At 39.8% G+C, this 12,814-nt stretch overlaps 1 long non-coding RNA gene across 1 annotated transcript; it reads right to left on the bottom strand.

Annotated features, from left to right (window-relative positions):
* Nucleotides 1-8,319: 8,319 nt before the first annotated feature.
* Nucleotides 8,320-9,995, bottom strand: LOC108261253 (uncharacterized). Its single transcript, XR_008394405.1, has 3 exons — nucleotides 9,903-9,995; nucleotides 8,601-8,710; nucleotides 8,320-8,498 (listed from the first exon to the last, which is right to left on the bottom strand). It is a non-coding gene; the product is annotated as an uncharacterized LOC108261253 (long non-coding RNA).
* Between the last annotated feature and the right edge of the window lie 2,819 nt (nucleotides 9,996-12,814).

Raw genomic sequence — 12,814 nt, 5'->3', positions numbered from 1 at the left:
ATGTTGGGAATAATAGGTAACGCTGACAGAGAGTAAACTGGAGAAAGTCAGTGTCGGTGTCTCTGAGTGTTTGCTAATGCTAGCGTGCGTATGACGTCATGCGTCATCGTGACTTATACTACCGGTTAGTAAAAAAATCACTAGTGATACATTTGAGATGATATTACCTTTCTAAAATCCACACAGTAGAGTATACAGACAGTAGAGTATATAATGCATAGTGTAAGTGTACAGTACTTCATTTGGGACAGAACTTTAGTATTTACTCCCCGAAGCGTGTTTTCTGAACAGAAGTAACGTAATGCAGACCATCTAGTCCATAATGACTTTTTGACTTTTTTTTGACCCAGTGTAAAATGTTAAAGAGCTATCTCTATATCTCTAGATATAACCATATATATCATGTTAGATGGTATGTTAGATGGTGGTATGCTGTGTTCAATAGGACTATGTGAGCACAAACAAACACTGAAATCTGAGAATATTTTTTTTTTTTAACAGATAATTAGTAAAAATGTGTCCGCACAGGTCTGTTAGATCTTTAACATATAACAGGTAGTGCAATAATGGAAAAATGGTGTAAATGTAAACATAACACACTATGACTGAGTATTCAGCAAATTAGCTTATACCAAATATGATCATAGCAGTTATAGTGATAGCAGCCAGGTAAAGTGTATATAAAGTGTATATAGTGACAATAAATTAGATCCTATGTTTTTTTAATAATACAGTACAGTATAATTCAGTTGTTCTATTAGTGCAATTTCAACCAAAATACAGTTGAGTGTAAAAGTTTGTACCCCCTTTTGGTTTCTTTTGGACGGAAGGGTGTTAAATGTCCTAAACACTACAAAATTTGACTGTAAGTAGAAGTTAATTTTATTATCAGACTCAGATATCCATGTTAATATTTTTAATACTGCTCATTACTGTTAAATGACTTGAAAGAGTCAACACATCGGATGGTCATGGCAGGACCTTGATTTTGTGGTCAGTAAACCAATTGTGTATTGATTTTGATGTATGTTTTGGATCACTGTCCTGCTGGAAGATCCAACCACGGCACATTTTAATCTTTCTGGCAGAGGCAGTCAGGTTTTTATTTAATATCTTTTGATATTTGATAGTCCATGATGCCATGTATCCTAACAATATGTCCTGGTCCTCTGGCAGAAAAACAGCCCCAAAACATTAAAGATCCACCACCATAGTTAACTGTGTTCATGAGGTACTTTTCCATATGGCTAGGGTGAAGTCAGCTAACATGGGCCACTTTTTGGTAAATGATTTATAATGCCATCAAATAAGCTATCATGTCTCATCATCTCATCAAATCATGATCTCTAATGATATTTTTATAAATTAGCATGGGTCTCTTCAATATAAATTCCTTTTAAAAATATGAAAAAGTATAATTGTTTTAAAATTATGAGCGTTAGAGTATCGGCAGGAACCCTCTTGAGCCACAACACAATGTTCAGGCAAATTGGGCCGGCTGTTCAGTTAAAATGGGCCAATATAAAAAGATAAGAGGTAATTTTGACTGAAATCATTTTAATTTTAACAGTAAATTGATAATATTGTGTTCAGTGTGCCATAGCAGCAACACCGTAAATATATTTCATTTAATAGAAAGCACATCTTCTCCACAGCTCTCGTGGTACAATGAGTTGCACTGACAGCAGCACACCCTAAATGTTCCCGCTGCATTGAATGCTGAAGGACTGTCATGGTCTCTCCTTTCTCCCCAGCAGTAACCTCTACACAGGGTTTACCCACCTCCCCAACCACACGGGTAGAGTAAAACTGATCTTGTAGGCCAAATACATCACAATTCCACAGATGTGATGGAACATTTCTGATTGCAAGTTCCTCCAGCAGGTCTTCATACTGTGGAAACCACTTTCCTAACACACTACATTGCTGTATGGTTCAAGCTGCTTGGTTTGTTTCCTGCTCTCCAGGTCCTCCCTCAGTAGAGTAGAAGTTGATGGTAAACTAACTGGTTTCTCTTCCATTATTATTTGTAGTTCCTTAGTTAAATCTGTGACCATAGGCACTTCTACTGTTTGTTCTGCATGTTGTTTTAAGTTCCTTTCTCCCCTTTTTCCTTTAGGGCCAGCCTGTGTTGGGGTTAATGAAAGTCTGGCTTTCCCCTCTCTACCGAAACCCCTATTTTCCCTTACGGTCCCCACATAGGAACCCATAACAGGTTGCGTACTCGGTTTAAGAGGTGGAAACGATTCAGGGTCATTGAAGGATTCAGCCAATGGGGTGAGTGACTTTTTTGGCATTTCTGTTAACATTGATTTCAGGGTCTGTGCTGAACTCGCTGTGAATTTCTTTCTATATCTTGTTTTGCTCCAGGTTGCTGCTCTGTTGAAAACCTGAATGTCCAATTCCCTTATTTCAGACAAAATGGTTGCTATTACTTCATCGTAGTGTTCTTTTAAGATCTCTATATTATTGTCCATCCACTGTGCTGTGTTTTGTTTGACCTTTTCCAGTGTTGACTGGTTTGGAGAAGGTTTAATGAAAGATGTGAATTTTGTGACCTGTCTGAACACACTTGGTGGATAAGGATTAGCCGGTGTTGTGGCCGCCAGAATTTCTGAATGATGTAGAGCCTGTAACAATTTGAAATATTTTGTCAATGTTAAATCTACAGCAGTTTTTGATTTGAGACACCTTGAATTTGGTTTTCACTTACATTTGCAGGTTCCCTTATTGGTCCAGAGTCAGCGAAGACTTCAAATCTGTTGTGCAATACTACAGACATATTGTAAAAGTAAGTTCACTTTAAAAAGGAAGAAAGATGGAACAGCCTGTGCAAAGGGGAAGAATGAATAGGGGCAGAAAATCCTTTAAGATGAAATAGAATTCAGAAAGGAGAAACAGTCAAGGAAATTATTCAATCAACACAACACCAAATCAGAAACAAAACACATACCTGTGTATGTATAGGGAAAAATGTAGAAGTGATGCCATCTGGTGGATGAATCAAGGAATCATTCCTTTGATGGACATCTTGGAAGATGTGAGCATAAAATACGCCTTGTCTTTCTTCACAGGACTGCAATTTTGAGGTCTGGGTGAGCTACCGGCATAAAATGGAGGAAGAACATCCCAACAGGAGAACAGGAAAACTTTCTTTGCAAAGTTGTATATATCCTTTTCTCTTCTTTGTTTTCAGTGTGCACACTCTTTGTAGACTTTATGTAGAAAAGGATTGTACTTACTCCTTTCAGGGTTTGGTCATCGTTCTTGTTTGAGGTTTAGTAGATCTCCTTTCCTCTCTGGATCCCATTAAAAAATTTCATTTATTTATTTTATTAAACATATTCCAGGGCTCCAGGCAAAAAAAGATCTTGGAGCCATTGGTTACTAAACCCAAAATATTTATGTGCCAAATCAAATTTTCAAATTTTCAGGAGCCAAAATGTCATATGATGTCATATGACATATGATGATATCATTGTTAAATGGCTACCTCACACTGCCTTTTCTTTCCCTTCTGTACTGTCTGCCTTTGTTTACTCTGCCTCCCATAGTTTACACAATGTATTCTTTACATACACAATATGTGCAATGTTCAGTACGTCATATAATAATAATAATAATAATAATAATAATAATAATAATAATAATAATGAGTCTTTATTGATCACATATACATTACAGCACAGTGAAATTCTTTTCTTTGCATATCCCAGGTTGTTAGGAAGTTGGGGTCAGAGCACAGGGTCAGCCATGATACACTGAAAAAGAGTGTAAAAAAATTACCGTAAATACTTAAATGTGCAGTCATTTGTTTCTTTTTTTTCACATTTTTTTATTCATTTCCTGCTTATTCAGGCTCAGAGTCATGTAGGCTGCATTGAATTTTATTTTCAATTACCTCATCTCTTTTTCAGTGACTTTATCACTAGCACGTTGCACTGCTTTCACGATTGGGGTGGCACGAGGGGCAGACCTAGCAATGACACAATCCCTGGCGTTCTTATGTTTTTAACTGTCTCCATGCTTCTTCACGGTTTGTTTTTTTTAAATGACTCGAACTGGTAATGAACTCTGTTTTACCAGCAATATCTTGTCCTGCTTTAGCACAAAAGGTGCCGTACATTTTCCCTTTGTCATAACGTAACCAGGCGAACTCTTGTAGCCAAGCTGATTTAAACTGTCTTGTCGGGATGAGAGCCGCAGGGACGGGAGAAGACTCAACTCGCTGCGCTTGGCTGTCATCATCTGTAAAAGATTGCACACCGATTGAAACGGGCTGGGATGACTCAAATGTCACTTGAGAACTTTCACTGGTCGAGGTGGTCTCAACATCGTCGGGATCTGATGTAGAGGAGGCAGGGTTTGGACAGGCAGGGAATGAGGAAAAAGTCTGATATTTTTCTTGTCAGCTGACTAACGTTAGTTAACTACGCAGTTAGCTAGCCTACATATAACGGATAAATTCACATTCTAACAAACTAAACCACATCAAACTAAATTAAACCCCTTTAATAAAAAGGCTCAGGCAGGGTTAGGTTAGGGGATGACTCAACCCAACACTCATTGGTGTGGGAGGTGGTACAGGCACAAAACCTTGTCCTTCATTCTGCATATATTCCTCTATATGTATTTAACATTCTATGAGAAAATATCAGTTGTATAAAAAAAAATGGAAAAGAAATTATATATATTTTTTAATCTATATATTGTGTTAAAAACGAATTCTGCCACTTTAAAAAAATGAATTTTCATGAATCTCATGAAAATGAATCACATGTAAATGAATCAACGTAAATGAATCACATGAAAATGTATCACTTGAATATGAATCTCATGAAAATGAATCATATGTAAATGAATCACATGTAAATGAACTATATGAAAATAAATAAATTAAAGACTTTAAAAAAAAAATCTGTCTAAATGTAAGACGTTTTAGGTGAGGTTAACTATTGGGGGTTGGAGGATCAGTTTAGAGAACATATTATTTGTTTCTGATGGTTAAGTTCAGGGTTAGGGTTGGCCCCTGAGTTTCAATATTGAAAAAGGGAGTTTTTATTGGTTAAAAATTAGGTGATTAGAGTTTATTGTTTGGGTAAGCCCCTAGATTTCAAGATAAAAAATGGTTTTAATGGTTGGAATAGAAGTTCTAATTGGGTTTAAGGGTACTGGATCTATGTTCCTGATCCCTATTGTCCAACTTGTACAGATTAAATTTAATCTGACCCAAATTTAGGGCCGAACCAGGAAAAAGTTCCATTAATTTTGTCCATGTTCCCTCTCAGATCCTTCTTCCTATTGATTACTCCCCTCCCCCCTGAGAAGAAATGCCTTTCTCTCTATTAATATATACCCCCTTATATTTATATTTTTGTGTCACGATATGGAGGTTGAGACGGATGCAAGTGCAGATTTTTCAAGTTTAATAAAGAACTAAACAAAATACAAAAGACACTGACATTGGGGCAAATCACTGTGGCAAAGACTAAACATAAACCAAAGACAAAAACACAGCACCAAGGACAAAGGTAAAGAAAGACAAACGTGAGACAAAGAGTGCAGTGAAAACTGTGGCTAAATACACAAGTGCTTACCAGGAATGTGATCCAGGTGCAGGTGGTCATGTGACTGTGATGCAGTGGCTGCTGGGAACTGTAGTTCAGATTTCCTTCTCTGATTACATGACATAATGGTGTATGGTGTAATATGTGGTAATGTACGGGTATTACTCTGTGTGTGTGTGTGTGTGTGTGTGTGTGTGTGTGTGTGTGTGTGTGTGTGTGTGTGTGTGTGTGTGTGTGTTCATACAGAGGCTGAATGTGTTGGCCACTCTGGTTCAGGGTAACTTACCCAAAATACATCAGAGCATCATCACAGCTCTCATTACTGTGGATGTCCACACCAGAGACATCGTCACGGAGCTCGTCAGTGAAAGGGTACAGACGGCTACACGCCTTCTCTTCAGAGCGAAGGGAATCATGGGTGTGGTCAGATCTGATTGGTCAGAAGCTGTTAATTAATCTTTTAAAAATAACTCCAGCTCTGACAGCAGTGCATATGCAAATCAGTTCCCAGGTTTATACAGTATGAATGCACTCATTATAAACTATCCACGCTATATCGTCAGCGAGAATGCCCAATTCGTATACAATGAGATCGTATATATATCACATGTCTTTGTGTATGTGTTCACGTAGGTGGACTCGAGCAGTAACTTTGAGTGGCAGAAGCAGCTGTGCTAATACTGGGACGTGGATCTGGATAAGTGCGTGGCCAGAATGGCTCTGTATCAGTACGTCTACGGATATGAGTACCTGGGAGCCTGCCTCCGTCTGGTCATCATCCCGCTCACAGTAAAGACGTGTTAACAATACGTTAAGAATTCATAATGTAGTGTAGTGCATGTTATTATAATAACATTTATTTAAATACTATGCGTAATGCATTACGGAGGCTTTATAACATGCTTCGAATGCGTTTATCGCTCGTTATAGGCGAGTGAAAGAGTGAAGTCTTAAAGATACGTTTGTGTGTGACCTTTCCATCAGGAACGCGTTTAACGTAAAAAAAAAAAACCTTCTTGGAAATGACATGCTTGTGCTTGTTTGTGATGGTTTTAGGACCGGTGCTACCTGTGTCTGATGGGTAACACCTCGAATAACATGTGTGTAGAAGGTGTGAGCTTGATCCTTTCACCGTTAGCCAGACAGAGCGTCTTGTTGTTGTCCAACACTGCGGTAATTTTCTCAATCCACAGGCACGTCCACAGGTACGTCACTCACCACCCACTTGTGCGTGTCGACGATGTCACTGCCGAGGGACGGTTTGATGGCACTCCACTCCAGTGTGAGAGGGTCGTCTTCACCATACAGCTCGTCCATGCTCACTGACTGCGGGTTGAGCACGTCGGTCTCGATGGGCTTGTAGAAGGCATTCATCTCGCAGCCCTCTGTCTCGTGGAGGGTGCGCAGTGCGTCAGCGAGGGCACGGTACGCTGTGGTCTAACCGCCTCTTGTAGGGCCCACCAGTGAGACGCCCTGGTGCACCAGCATGGTCTCGTACAGCTGGATCACCTTGGCGGTCATGCTGGAGAAGGGCTGCAGGGAGCGGGCGCATAGAGCTGCCTCGATGTTCGACTGAAGCGCACCGTAGTCATGCTCGGGGATGCCCACACCAGGAAAGAGGTCCGACTGAATACCGCTAAACGCACACAAGAAGGATTGGATTGACACGATTGACACTAGGTTCAAGATTTTCAGATTATGGATGTTCAGATGTTCCAGGATTCTTTACTTTTCATCTGGTATAACATTACAAGGTGCTAATGTTATATACTTTAAATGCTTTAAAAAAAAAGTTATATAGTATATAATTACAGCTTTTTAGTTGCAAAGAACTTGCAAATGTCAGTTAATTGTATTTCCTAATTTGTCCTGGAATTTCCTCCTAGTGCCTGATTCCAGTGATCCTGTGATAATGATAATGTTTTGTCTCTCCCCTTTTGATTTTACGGGTTATTCAAATCCCTTGGTTTTGATTCTCTGGGTTAGTAGAATCCCTTGGTTTTGATTTTCTGGGTTATCAGAAATCCCTTGGTTTTGATTTTCTGGGTTATTCGAAATCCCTTGGTTCTGATTTTATGTGTAAATTAAAACCCCTGGTTTTGATTCTATGTGCAAGTGGAATAGCCCTTTTCTGGAACATAAGAGTAAGGTAGATGAGCTCTTTTTTAACCCTATTGGTAGTGATATCATAGTCTTCTTGAAACATATGGGTTATTTACTGGGTAAATACAGTATAAATACTGGAGCTTAAGCTCAGGGTATCAGATCACTTCTGAGAATTCTCATCGGTGTGGATCTCGTGTGGTGGAATGGAACAATAAAGCGGGACCCTTGCTTCTTCTCACTCACAGCTGGTGTTTTTTTCTATCTCCAACTGGGCTCAGAGGTAGATGTGAGTATTGGCTTCTAAGTTGAATTTTAAGTGTTTTTGGGTAATAGGCTAAATTTGAGCCAACACCTTTGATACTCCATATGTAAGCTTTGGCGTTCTTTACTATTATCAATTTATTTTATTTGAAGTTCTGCGTCATCCTTGAGTAACTTGTGCAGGTTGGAGTATCGTAGCGCTCTAATCAACACCACGTTCTCACTCAGGTGTGGGTTCTCTCGCATCAGAGACCTGGAACACACACACACACACACACACACACACACACACACACGATTTATTCCAGCAAGACATCTGTTACATTTATAGATAGTTTTAATTAACAATTTAGAAAAAACAGCGTATAAATCTAATCTAATCTAATATGTTCACCCTGTTCGTAGACGGACATACCCGGCCATGACGATAACAGAGTTGACGACTCTCATGCTGAAGTCGTAGTGGTCCTGCCGGGAAAGCTGCTTGCTGCACAGCTTATACAGCTGAATCATCTTCTTCGCCAGAGTCTCACTGGACTTGAAGCCCTCAGCTCACAAGTCCACCTACAGCAAAAAAGACAACATGAAACGGTTCTGTAACACGCCAGAATACATCCGTTATTGCATTCATTACATAATGTAATGAATGACAGCACCCGAGCACACCTCTGCGATGACGGGCACAATCATGGAGACGGATCTGAAGCGGCCTCCAGGTTGTCCCGGAGCTCGGTCCTGCCTGCGTACCCTGGGTTCATCGTGATTAAGGCAGCTTCCTACAAATGGAAGCAGGGGAAATGATAACGATTCAAACCCTTGCTAATATTCTGAAATCGATTGCAACACTGAATGAGTCTGTTCCAAGAATCGATTCAGCACAAATCTCGAATTAAAGGTTAGGGGAACAACCCACAATATTAAGTACATAGGATCATTATCATGATTAACAGGGCGATGCCTAATACCTGGTGTCAATTCGTAGATACCAGGTAATGGGAATAGAGTCGATTCAAAGGAATCAAGCTTTGGAGTCGACTCTATAGTCGTTGTGAATATGGAGTCAACTCCAAAGCTTGATTGTGGGGGAAACATGACTGAAGAACCTTGATTTCTCAGTTTGTGAACAATCCCAAAGAAATAGTCGGGAGACGCAGAGCGTTTGTCATCGTTGTGACAAACGCTGATTCTCACAGCTTTTTTTTAGTTTTTAGTTACTCAACAACTAAGACACAAACCCCTTATTTATTCCTTCACTTTCATCTTTCACTACTTTTTTTATTTTACATTTTGTTCTGATTCTTTCCCCCTGAATGTCTGGCTAGAACTTTCTGAAACTGGGAGATAATGCTAAATTTAATGTTCTGTTAGAAAAGACAGCTTGATGTGTGATTTCATAAAATTCATTCGATTTAAATATCTTGTCTTTCTAAGAAAAACTGCTGATTAAGCAATGCACTATACCATATTCATGAGTAGAATTTTGTATTTGTTATTTGACGTTTGTGTAAATTCAAAAAGTCGTTTTCAGCTAGTGGTTAAAGAATTGGTTCATGAGTCATCTTTGTCAGATATGCTGGTAGCGGTTTCTGATTTTAGTCATTTAACCATTCAAAAGAGTTATTTGTGTGTGGAACGGTGTTGCATTGCACCCGCGAATACCTGCAACCTGGAATGGAAAATAAGATTTATTTTGTTCCAACACTTTTTTGTTGTTGTTGTTGTTTCTGTTATTGCTGTTGTTGTTGCTCCAAAACTGAAAAGTGTTAAAATGGAAGCAGAAGTAAGTGTAGCTTCTTAAATTGTGTAGTGTAACGCAGTGTTTTTCAATCTTTTTTGAACCATGGCACATTTTTTACATTGGACAAATCTTGCGGCACACCACCAACCAAAAATGTTACAGAATGACACTCTGTAGCCTAATACAGTATATGTAATTACAATATAGTTTCTCAATTTATTTATACTCACTCAGTGTGAAACCTGGGCCTGTTTAGATGAACACAAAGCTGATATCCTGGCAGGAATTGAAGAAAGGCATACACGAAGCTCTTCTTCAACAGCTCTCAGTCTCTCTCTGTTTTTAGTTTTTATAGGAGTTAGGCTTGAAAAGCTCAGCTCACACACATATGTTGTGGAAAATGGGAGCAATGTCAAAACTTTGTTGGCCAGAATGGGGAATTCCTTGGCAGCAGTCAACCAAAAACTGTCCAAAGGAAGTTCAGCAAATCTTAGCTTTAAACCACAATCTTGTTTCAGTCCAGTTAGTTCCTCCTGCTCCTGTAAAGTCATGTCCTTTCCAACAGCAGTCAAGGCATTCAGTGGAGGCTGAAGAGAAATAAAATGACAACTTCTCCTCAAGAGTTTTCAGATGTTTACCTATTACCTCGCATAGTGCAGAAGGGTGATCTTGCCGTTCCTCTGTGAGTGGGAACATCTCAAGGTTGGCACTTTGCACATGTTGTTGCCAGAGGTGCACCTTTAAATGGAATCCATTTATTTTATCCATGCTTGTAAGCAGGTTCTCATTTCGGCCTTGCATCCGTGTGTTCGGTTCATTCAGATGATGAAATATATCTGCCAGGTATGCCAGCTTTGCACACCACTCATCACTTGCAAACAGATTTGAGTATTCAGACCTCTCATTTGTCAGAAAGACTTTAAGTTCCTCCCGCAGCTCATACACACGGGCCAGCAACTTGTCACGCTACAAACATCGGACCGCCGTATGGAGCAATACGGCTTTATGCTCCGCTCACATTTCCTCACGCAAAGATGCAAATATACCTTTTCAAAGGTCGTGTCTTTACAAAGTTCCCTATGTGCACAACATCATCCAACACAGGAACTAGTTCTGCTGGTAAAGTCTTTCTCACGGTGCAGAAAACCGTGTGTAACAATAAGATCTGGGTTTCTTTCCTTCACTCTGCTAACGAAGCCTTAGGTGTGCCCGACCATGGCTGCAGCTCATCAGTGCAAACACTTGTGCAATTTTCCCACGTAAGTCCTCCCTGGTCAAGATATTCCGATTTGACCCAAAAAATTTCCTCTCCTGTTGTTTTTTTCTGGCAGTGCCTTACAAAATAGGAAGTTTTCTCTAATGGCATCTCCATCCACAAAACGCACATTGGCCAAGAGCTGAGAATATCCGTAGACTCATCAAGTTGCAACACAAATTTCCTACTGATGTGTATCTTTTCCAAAACATGGCTTTCGATGTCTGTAGACATGTCATCAGTACGTCTGGCGATTGTGTTATCTGAGAGCGGGAGTTTAGATATGTCTTTAACTGCGTCAGGGCCGAGCATCTCGTTGACAGTGTCTTTGCGGGCAGGTAGTATTAACGTCTCTGCCACAGTGTGGGACTTTTTTCATTTAGCTACAAGTTTGGCAACTAGCTTTGAGGGCTTTCTCATTTACCTTTGTGGTTTTTCTCATTAATGTTGCCTGTTTCGGTGTTTTCACGCAGGCAAACAAAATAGTCCATCGGCTTGTTTTGAAGCGACGGGCATTTCGCTTGGAGATAGCGTTTAAGCTTGCTTGGCACCATGGCGCTATTGGACTGCTTCTCGCCACACACCAAGCATAATGGAGTCGGGGTCATCTCATCGCTGGTGAACGTAAATCCTAACGAAAGATAACTTTCGCTGTATTTCCTCGAGCTCACAGTCTTTGCTTTCTTTTTACCACCACTCATACTAGGCCCTTCACCTGGGTCACAATCTTGTCCAGGGCCCAGTTCGGAGTTTGCATTTTTCCTTTTTAAAAACTTCTCCATCACTGCCACCACGACCTGTCGCATGCGTCACTAATTCTCTTGTCTCTAAGAAGGTAGGAGGCAATTACCTGCTGCCACCCGGATGAATATTACATTACTCTGCCAGTCACTATATTACAGCACAGACACTCAACCAGGGCTTATTATTTGCAGATAATAATTAATAAATTTTAATAAAAAAGAATTTTAAGACTACGTGAAATTGGACAATTTCTCACGGCACACCTGACGATCTCTCACGGCACACCTGACGATCTCTCACGACACACTAGTGTGCCACGGCACAGTGGTTGAAAAACACTGCTCTACGGTATGTAGACTGCATTACATGCGTGTTGAGCAGAGAGGAGATATTATAATATTATACAGTATCTGGAAATATAGTGTGTGACTGCTGCTGAAATAAGGAAGAGACTTAGGATTCTCCTTTTCAAATCTGAAACCAAATTGCTGAACAGCACAATACTTACCTTAACAGCTTACTCTGCGAAGTCTTTAGCCATTTAAACTAAGCATTGGTGGTTCAGTGTTAGAATTCTCACCTGGCACATGGGAGGCCTGGGTTCAATTCCTGGCCAATGCAGACGTGAATTTTGAAAGTTAAGCCTTCACCAAAAGATCATTTCTGCCCAAACTAGACCAACTCCATGCTGCTGAAATATACAAGAGACTTAGGATGTTCCTTTTCTATTTTGAGACCAAACTGTTTAATCAGAACAATACTTAATGAAAAGCACACTCTGCATTGTCCTTAATCCTTTAAGATAAGCATTGGTGGTTCAGTGGTCAAATTCTAACCTACCACACGGAATTCTCACCTGCCACGCGGGGGCCGGTCACACGTAGGTGTAGAGCGCTGACTAGCCAATAGAAAGCGAGGAAAATCCAGGAGGAGGGTCGGACGAACCTAACGTAAAAACATCCGTTCAAATATTTATATTATTTTATCTGTTACATACTATGTAATTTTTTCAAAGCGACATTTGTCAACATTTACTATTCCGATACTCTTTCAGTGTGTAAAATTAACTGTTAAAGAAGAATGTGAAATTAACAATTTGTCAAAATTAAAATAACTATCTAAATAATATATGCAGGGTGTGTT

The sequence above is a fragment of the Ictalurus punctatus genome, unplaced genomic scaffold (assembly GCF_001660625.3).
Source record: "Ictalurus punctatus breed USDA103 unplaced genomic scaffold, Coco_2.0 Super-Scaffold_100046, whole genome shotgun sequence".
Taxonomy (NCBI): Eukaryota; Metazoa; Chordata; class Actinopteri; order Siluriformes; family Ictaluridae; genus Ictalurus; species Ictalurus punctatus.
This window is presented reverse-complemented; position numbering and strand designations above follow the sequence as displayed.